This window comes from Coregonus lavaretus (assembly GCF_964263955.1).
Source record: "Coregonus lavaretus genome assembly, chromosome: 8".
Classification (NCBI taxonomy): domain Eukaryota; kingdom Metazoa; phylum Chordata; class Actinopteri; order Salmoniformes; family Salmonidae; genus Coregonus; species Coregonus lavaretus.
The window spans coordinates 30,302,581-30,312,998 of NC_139995.1; positions in this window are offsets into that span (position 1 = coordinate 30,302,581).

Below are 10,418 nucleotides of genomic sequence, written 5' to 3' on the forward strand. Positions count from 1 at the left end.
AGGACAAAGAATGCTGAGTTGCATCCAAAGAACACCATACCTACTGTGAAGCATGGGGGTGGAAACATCATGCTTTGGGGCTGTTTTTCTGCAAAGGGACCAGGACGACTGATCCGTGTAAAGGAAAGAATGAATGGGGCCATGTATCGTGAGATTTTGAGTGAAAACCTCCTTCCATCAGCAAGGGCATTGAAGATGAAACGTGGCTGGGTCTTTCAGCATGACAATGATCCCAAACACACCGCCCGGGCAACGAAGGAGTGGCTTCGTAAGAAGCATTTCAAGGTCCTGGAGTGGCCTAGCCAGTCTCCAGATCTCAACCCCATAGAAAATCTTTGGAGGGAGTTGAAAGTCCGTGTTGCCCAGCGACAGCCCCAAAACATCACTGCTCTAGAGGAGATCTGCATGGAGGAATGGGCCAAAATACCAGCAACAGTGTGTGAAAACCTTGTGAAGACTTACAGAAAACGTTTGACCTGTGTCATTGCCAACAAAGGGTATATAACAAAGTATTGAGAAACTTTTGTTATTGACCAAATACTTATTTTCCACCATAATTTGCAAATAAATTCATAAAAAATCCTACAATGTGATTTTCTGGATTCTTTTTCCTCATTTTGTCTGTCATAGTTGATGTGTACCTATGATGAAAATTACAGGCCTCTCTCATCTTTTTAAGTGGGAGAACTTGCACAATTGGTGGCTGACTAAATACTTTTTTCCCCCACTGTAACTGCTTACAGTAAGTTTTTTAAATAATCAGATTACATGCAATTGGTATGTTACCAATTACATGTAATCTGATTAATAAAAAAACATGTAATCAGTTACTCCCCAACCCTGATCACCGAATACATAAAAACACAGATAAAGTAATAAACCAAGTCTTGGGAACTGATTAAAGGTGACACAGTATTTGAGGAATTGTGTCTTTGTATTGATTTTACATTGATCATTTGAAGAAGAAAAATACATAATTGGTTAAAGAACAAAGAAGTAAAAATAAAAGTGATTGGGGAGCTCTCTTATGAAATGCAGGTGGTTCAGTAATATTGCGAGTGTGGTCAACATGTTCTCTCATCCCATGTGTGCATGTGGGCGAGCATGCGTGTGTGTGCACGTTCGTGAGTATGTGAGTGTTTGTGAACAACTTAATGATGGCATCCGTTGGATGCAATGGAGAGAAGCTAACACACTTGTTCATTTTCATATTATTACAACCCTGTGACTCTGTCCTAACGGTAAATGGATTTAAACCCAGGCATAATCCATGTTATGAACAGAGTATTATTACGTTAGTGAGGGAAGACAGCAGGGCGGTTATGGATGGCAGTTGTCAGTTATGGTAGAAAGGCGGTGAGAGTGGACCGGTCATCAAACCTGTTGGTGTGTGGGAGTTTTTCTGCTCCCTGTTACATCTGTCAGCCTGGTGACGATCTGGAAGCAGCATCCTGTCCTCAGGAAACACAACACAAAGGAAGCATGATCTTTCTCTCTCTGTCTCCAAGAACAACACAAACACATACACACACCACGTACCAATGAGAAGGGAACACCTAGTACTAAGCCATATATTACCGTTATATTCATGGACAACGTAGTCATGCAAATTGTGTCTATTATACAAAAGCGGTGGCGCAAAATCTCATTGTATTCAGAAGAACATACTGGCTCCTTGGAGCAACTTTTCTCTATCTACTCTTCATATTGTCTCCATGGGTAACCTTGAACGAACCATAATGAGTCTGTCAACAGCATCACTCACTACAATACAGGAGAGAGTATATGAGGTTTGTTTCCCCTCTGTCTCTACCACAGCAGAAGTCATCCAGGCATTATTTCCAGCTGCCTCTAAAGTAATAAAACTCTTGTCAAAAAAGAATGTGCTTAAGGTCTAAGTGACTGTTACATAAATATAAGATCTAATAGACTTGTACTAGGCTGTTTTGTCTGCCTCATAAGTGTAAATGGATGGAAATGGAAAGGCAACACTGTACTTTATCATGCAGGTAGTCTGTCTACATAGGTAGTAGTTAACCTGTTTAGGCATTATCATCCAACATTTCACTGAAACCACTGATAAGTAACATTGAACAACATGTTAATAGGACAAAGTTAGTCTCTGTTCCCAATTACTCATCTGCAGTGGTGAAAAGTACTTTAAGTAAAAATACTTTCAAGTACTACTTAAGTTGTTTTGTGGGGTATCTGTACTTTACTTTACTAAACTCAGCAAAAAAAGATAATTCGTAAAAATCTAAATAACTTCACAGATCTTCATTGTAAAGTGTTTAAACACAGTTTCCCATGCTTGTTCAACGAACCATAAACAATTAATGAACATGCACCTGTGGAACGGTCGTTAAGACACTAACAGCTTACAGACGGTAGGCAATTAAGGTCACAGTTATGAAAACTTAGGACACTAGAGGCCTTTCTACTGACTCTGAAAAACACCAAAAGAAAGATTCCCATGGTCCCTGCTCATCTGTGTGAACGTGCCTTAGGCATGCTGCAAGGAGGCATGAGGACTGCAGATGTGGCCAGGGCAATAAATTGCAACGTCCATACTGTGAGACGCCTAAGACAGCGCTACAGGGAGACAGGACGGACAGGACGGACAGCTGATCGTCCACGCAGTGGCAGACCATGTGTAACAACACCTGCACAGGATCGGTACATCCGAACATCAAACCTGTGGGACAGGTACAGGATGGCAACAACAACTGCCCGAGTTACACCAGGAACGCACAATCCCTCCATCAGTGCTCAGACTGTCCGCAATAGGCTGAGAGAGGCTGGACTGAGGGCTTGTAGGCCTGTTGTAAGGCAGGTCCTCACCAGACATCACCGGCAACAACGTCGCCTATGGGCACAAACCCACCGTCGCTGGACCAGACAGGACTGGCAAAAAGTGCTCTTCACTGACGAGTCGCTGTTTTGTCTCACCAGGAGTGATGGTCGGATTCACGTTTATCTTCAAAGGAATGAGCGTTACACCGAGGCCTGTACTCTGGAGCGGGATCGATTTGGAGGTGGAGGGTCCGTCATGGTCTGGGGCGGTGTGTCACAACATCATCGGACTGAGCTTGTTGTCATTGCAGGCAATCTCAATGCTGTGCGTTACAGGGAAGACATCCTCCTCCCTCATGTGGTACCCTTCCTGCAGGCTCATCCTGACATGACCCTCCAGCATGACAATGCCACCAGCCATACTGGTTGTTCTGTGCGTGATTTCCTGCAAGACAGGAATGTCAGTGTTCTGCCATGGCCAGCGAAGAGCCCAGATCTCAATCGAATTGAGCATGTCTGGGACCTGTTGGATCGGAGGGTGAGGGCTAGGGCCATTCCCCCCAGAAATGCCGGGAACTTGCAGGTGCCTTGGTGGAAGAGTGGGGTAACATCTCACAGCAAGAACTGGCAAATCTGGTGCAGTCCATGAGGAGGAGATGCACTGCAGTACTTAATGCAGCCGGTGGCCACACCAGATACTGACTGTTACTTTTGATTTTGACCCCCCCTTTGTTCAGTGACACATTATTCAATTTCTGTTAGTCACATGTCTGTGGAACTTGTTAAGTTTATGTCTCAGTTGTTGAATATTGTTATGTTCATACAAATATTTACACATGTTAAGTTTGCTGAAAATAAACGCAGTTGACAGTGAGAGGACGTTTCTTTTTTTGCTGAGTTTATTTATATTTTTGACTACTTTTAGTTCACTACATTCCTAAATAAAATAATGTACTTTTTACTCCATACATTTTCCCTGACACCCAAAAGTACTCGTTACATTTTGAATGCTAAGCAGGACAGAAAAGGATCCAATTCACACCTATCAAGAGAACAACCCTAGTCATCCCTACTCCCTCTGATCTGGCGGACTCACAAACACAAATGCTTCATTTGTAAATTATGTCTGAGTGTTGGAGTGTGCCCCTGGCTATCCATAAATAAATAAAACTAGAAAATTGTTCCGTCTGGTTTTCTTAATATAAGGAATTTGAAATGATTCATACTTTTACTTTTACTTTGATACTTAAGTATATTTTAGCAATTACACTTACTTTTGATACTTAAGTATATTTAAAACCAGGGGCGCAACTTTCAATGGAGACGTGGGGGACATGTCCAAATTGCATTTTTGTCACCCCCAGTTTTATCATTGGAATGTGATACAAAACAGGGCAATGGTGTGCTTTAGGACCATGTGGATGCCTCCGAGCAGTCGGGAAGGCTGTTTGGAGTGTTTATCCGACTGGATAAAAATTATATATATAATAATTATGTCCCCCCCACTTCTAAAACCAAAGTTGTGCCCCTGTTTAAAAACAAACACTTTTAGAATTTTACTCCAGTAGTATTTTGCTGGGTGACTTTCACTTTTACATTTTCTATTAAGGTATCATTACTTTTCCTCAAGTATGACAATTGGGTACTTTTTCCACCACTGCTCATCTGCTCATAAGTAATTACAATTGTTTTCAATGAAAATTCAACCCCCCAACCCCCTTGTCCAAGATATCTGCCACATATTGAGACTGATACATCTCTATGAGTCAGAACCAGAAGCACAGACGCTGATGGAGATGCATACACCCACAAGATTTACTCAGAGGTATGACATTTACTGAGAGGATAATACAGTATGCATAAAAAGTCGTTTAGGTTGACAGCATCTGTGTCTTGCCACATACAGTTGTCTACTGTAAATGCAATGGCTTGGGACTGTTAGAATGCCCTAAACCACTGCATTACCAGCGCAATTGAAAAATGTAATTGGGACTGGAAAATGGTATTGCAATTTTCACTTCACTAATTCTCGAGTTAACCGTTAGTTATTCATACAGTAGCCTACCATTGTGGTAAAAGGTCATGAGTATTGCAATATCCTGTGGTTATAATCAAATGTCATGTACCTGTTACTAAGTATGATGAGAGAGAGAGAGAGAGAGAGAGAGAGAGAGAGATGGTGAGAGAGAGAGATGGTGTGAGAGTGAGATGGTGAGAGAGCGAGAGAGATGGTGAGAGAGAGAGAAAGAGATGGTGAGAGAGCAAGAGAGAGAGAGAGAGAGAGAGAGAGAGAGAGGGAGAGGGATTGGGTAGCTGATCAAACCCTGATTGGAGCACATGTGCTCCGCTGTACCTATAATAATCGGGCAGATATTGGGAGAGATCATTTGTGGTGGAATTTCCACAGGACATGGACATTTCCTTTTCATTGTAGAACATAGGAGGGCTATACGGAAAAATAAACATCAGGTTCTCCCTTTCATCGACATAAGATTGAACAAATATCATTAAGGTAAGAATTGTTGTCTTGTTAATGTTTTAATTTTAAAGTAATCCGTTTTTTTAATGTTTCATATTTTTTATTTTATCGTTAAAAAAAGAAAGTCTAATTCTTAGCTAAACTGTCATGTCTTGTAAAAAGATAGACATTATTCCTTGTAGGCCTATGTCTTTTTAGTTAAAAAGTATACCTGTAACTCTCACTAAAGCTATAGCATATACAGTGCCTTGCAAAAGTATTTTCAGAACCCTTTCTTCATGTTATTGTGTTACAAAGTGGGATTAAAATTGATTTAATTGTCATTTGTTGTCAACAATCTACACAAAATTATCTGTAATGTCAAAGTGGAAGAACATTTGTATTTTCTTTTAAAGATCAATTCAAATGTAATAACTAAAATATAGGGGCGGCAGGTAGCTTAGTGGGTAAGAGTGTTGTGCCAGTAACCGAAAGGTCGCTGGTTCTAATCCCCGAGCCGACTAGGTGAAAAATCTGTCGATGTGCCCTTAAGCAAGGCACTTAACCCTAATTGCTCCTGTAAGTCGCTCTGGATAAGAGCGTCTGCTAAATGACTAAAATGTAAATGTAAATGTATAGTCGTTGCATAAGCATTCAGCTCCTTGAGTCAATACATGTTAGAAACACCTTTGGCATCGTTTACAGCAGTGATTCTTCTTGGGTAAATCTATAATTCTTCAAGCTCTGTCAAGATGTTGGGGATCATGACTAGACAGCCATTTTTTAAGTCTTGCAATAGATTTTTAACCAGATTTAAGACAACACTGTAACTCAGGAACATTCACTGTCTTCTTGGTAAGCAACTCCATTGTAGATTTGGCTTTGTGTTGTAGGTTATTGTCCTGCTGAAAGGTGAATTCCTCTCCAAGTGTCTGGTGTAAAGCAGACTGAAGCAGGTTTTCCTCTAGGATTTTGCCTGTGCTTAGAACTTTCATTCCTGTCCTGCAGCTCAGTTCAGACGGACAACTGTATTTCTGATGTGTCTGGATGGTTTAATACATCATCCACAGCATAATTGTTAACTTCACCATGCTTAAAGATATATCCACCAATCACTGCCCTTCTTTACGAGGCTCCCTGGTCTTTGTAGTTGAATCTGTGCTTGAGATTCAATAACTTTGACTGAGGGAGTCCATGTAATTTATTATGTGATTTGTTAAGCCATATTTTACTCAACTAATTTAGGCTTGCCTAAACAAAGGGGTTGAATACTTATGCAACGACTATATTTTATATAAAATAAAATAAAGTAATCTTAAAGCTGCAATATGTAACTTTTTGGCGACCCGACCAAATTCACATAGAATTGTGAGTTATAGATCTGTCATTCTCATTGAAAGCAAGTCTAAGAAGCGGTAGATCTGTTCTATGTTCGCTATTTCTATGCTTCTTAAATTAAATTTTTGCTCTTTTACTTTTGGTTTTGTACACCAGCTTCAAACAGCTGAAAATATACTATTTTTGGTTATGGAAAATATATTTCACAGCGGTTTAGATGGTACAATGATTCTCCACACTATCTATATTTGCTTGTTTTGTCACATAAACTGAAATTAGGCAAACTATTAGAATTGTAGCAATTAAATCCATTTTAATCCCACTTTGTAACACAATAAAATGTGAAGAAATCCATGGGCTCTGAATTATGTTGCAAGGCACTGTATATACAGTATGAATATGTGTATAATGCTAAAAGTAAGATAGACCTACATTGCACTGATTTTTCAGGGACACAGTCTTGTGTTGCCAAACATCAATAAGTGTACTCTCATATTTAGAGAATATTGTAATCTAATATCATCCAGTGATGTGCTTTATTTTACATTTTTCCCCCAGTATTTATTTGTACAATATAATTTGTGTTTGGGGGGCTTGGAAAATACTTCCTGTAGGCTACTTTATATCAAAATACTTATTTCCGTAGTTTTTTAAATACTCAAAATAATAGAAAAAATATGACCAAAGCAGCCTCATAAATTCAGCTATTGTCATGTCATCTTGAGAAAAAATGTATAATGTACGTCTGGATTTAAAAAAAAACCGATACTCATATTAAAAGGATTCGTTTGACAAAATTGATATATTAACAATTTTTTCAGTACAAATATTTGAATTTCTAGACCTATTTGAACATTTTACCCATCCCGTTTCTCATGGTTGGCATGGCTGGCATTTCTCCTGTCTTAGTTTGCAGAGAACACTGTATCCCACTTGGACAGCAGAGAGACGATGAGACACGGCTGGGCGCTGGGCATATTGACTTTCCTGGTTATCCTCATCTCATGTCCCATGGAGTCAGACTGTGAAGAGGACTCCTACAACTCAATAATGCAGGTACAGACTGCTCTAGTATTTAAATTACATTTCTAAGTCTAAGGTTTTGCCCTTTCCTCAAATTGGGTCTTGTAGCCGTTGGTCTGTAGCTCACAAAATAAAAAACATTTAAAATCAATTTAACAATGAAGTCATTTTATTGATACAAACTCTCTGCTTTCCCAGGACAGCCCATATTACCTCAGCAGTGATTTAACTCATTCTAAGAGGTACAGGGACATTCACGACGACACCTTTGTGGGTCTGATGGGCAGGAGGAGTGCAGGTGAGAGTCTGGGACTCTGGGGTCCTAAAGAGCCTTTGTTTGCCATCACTGGTAGCTGGCTCTTCAATATGGATGGCCACATGCATTATGGATTTATGCAGATATACAGTAGGTTTATCGAAGGCAGCTTGTCTGTGACTAATACATCTGAAGACAAATTCCGTAAAATGCAGCATTTAGATGGACTCTTAACAGTGGTAACAACATACTGTACAGTAATATGCAATCATTATTTCCAGGTGTAAATGCTCTACCGTCACGAAGAAGTAAGATCAGTAAGTAAAATTGTATCCAACATCTTGGACACAGTATGTAATGATAAACACTGTTGCATACAGTATGTAATGATAAAGTTTTTAAAGAACAAGACTCCTCTTTTTCTGTAGGAGACATGGATGATGTCTTTGTGGGCCTCCTGGGTCGCAGGAGCTCCGGGTCAGGTGAGTAACTAGCTACTATAGGCTACACAGAGCTGAGGCTGGGTAGAGAGGGAAAGCAAAAGCTGGAGACAGTCTGTCCTCTAGTGGCACTTTGTGGAATTCCTAAATGCCAAAGTAGTTTATGGCTAAAGATTGCTGGGGAACATGTTTACAAACTAAGCTTGTTTAACTTGTTGATCTGTGCATGTTGATAGCCATCCCTCAGCCCTGGAGGGAGGCGGCATACCCACAGCCAAGCGGAGGCATTCTCATCAAGAAAGGGAGACTGAGGCAAGTAGGACTTTTACATGAAATGACCAAGCAGTACAAAAACAACACTCCAAAGTAATCTGTGATTGAGACCCATATCTGTTAGAGACCATTATGGTCTAATATGAATTGAATCTTCATATTAAACGATTAAACAATCACTAACAGAAAGCCTCTAAGATTGTACTAGTTATCAGCCCTGTGCTGGCTGGACTGTTGTGCTGCTGTTAGTGCTGCTCTGTCATCTGATCTGACCACTGAGTTTTGCGCTACATTTTTTCTACTTCCATCTCTGCTCAGGTTTGTACCCGGTGTGTAGGGTCCCGCCTCCTCCCTTTCAACCAACCAAACACAGCACAGCAGACTGCACTGCGCCAGACTGTATACACGTCATTCATCCTGAGTTACTTTATTTTCCACTAAGAAACCATTGTCTTGCCGTGATACGACTATTTTTCCTTTTTGTCACCACTATAAGAGGAGAATGAATGGATATCTGTAACACACATGTAAAGTATTGCAAATGAATGTAATGTTATTTTTGTATTGAACGTTATTTCTATGTTATGTTACCTAATGTATTACGACCATGTCTACTTTCTACCAGATGAAGGGTTTTGTTGAACAGCATAATATACCAACCAACCTTTGGTAGCCCCTGGAGTGCCTCAGATGATTGTCACCTCACATCAGGCTTACTGTTCAGTCAATACATCAGTCTAATTCAGCCCATCTGGGTGGGGAGAGATAAGAAATACACAGCTGAGTAAACTCACACCTTTGAGAACATACTGTAAAGTATGGTTATACCCCCCTATAATGACCACGTATATGACCCTATAGCTAAATGACCCCTCCCCCCCGATCCCATGCAAACAGAAGAAAGCACAATTGACCCAAAAGGTAAAGTAAAATATGTATTTCTTTAATATGCAGGTTACAGCACTTTTAATTAAATACATTCAATCAACAGACAAACTCTTCTTAAACACACATATACACTCACACTAATATATATGTTCACTGCCAACATAAATAAACATTAGATACAGTTCTGTACACCGTTCCCTTTGACAAGAATGTAAACTATACTGAACAAAAATATAAACTCAACATGTAAAGTGTGCTCAACATGAGCTGAAATAAAAGAGCCCAGAAATGTTCCATACGCACAAAAAGCCTTTCTCTCCAATTTTGTACACAAATTTGTTTACATCCCTGCTAGTGAGTATTTCTCCTTTATCAAGATAATCAGTCCACCCGACAGGTGTGGCATATCAAGAAGCTGATTAAACAGCATGATCATTACACAGGGCCACTACAATGTGCAGTTTTGTCACAGATGTCTCAAGTTTTGAGGGAGTGTGCAATTGGCATGCTGACTGCAGGAATGTCCACCAGAGCTGTTACCAGATAATTTAATGTTAATTTCTCTACCATAAGCCGTCGTTTTAGAGAATTTGGCAGTACGTCCAACCGGCCTCACAACCGCAGACCACGTGTAACCACGCCAGCCCAGGACCTCAACATCTGAAAACCACGTTGGAGCTTATGGTAGAGAAATGAACATTCAATTCTCTGGCCACACCGGTCAAGTGGATGGATTACCTTGGCAAAGGAGAAATGTTCACTAATAGGGATGTAAACAATTTTGTGCACAAACTTTGAGAGAAATAAGCGTTCTGTGCATATGGAAAATTTCTGGGATCTTTTATTTCAGCTCATGTAACATAGGACCAACACTTTACATGTTGCGTTTATATTTTGGTTCAGTATAAATAAAACAAAAATAAAACAAATGAACAAAATATCATCTAAT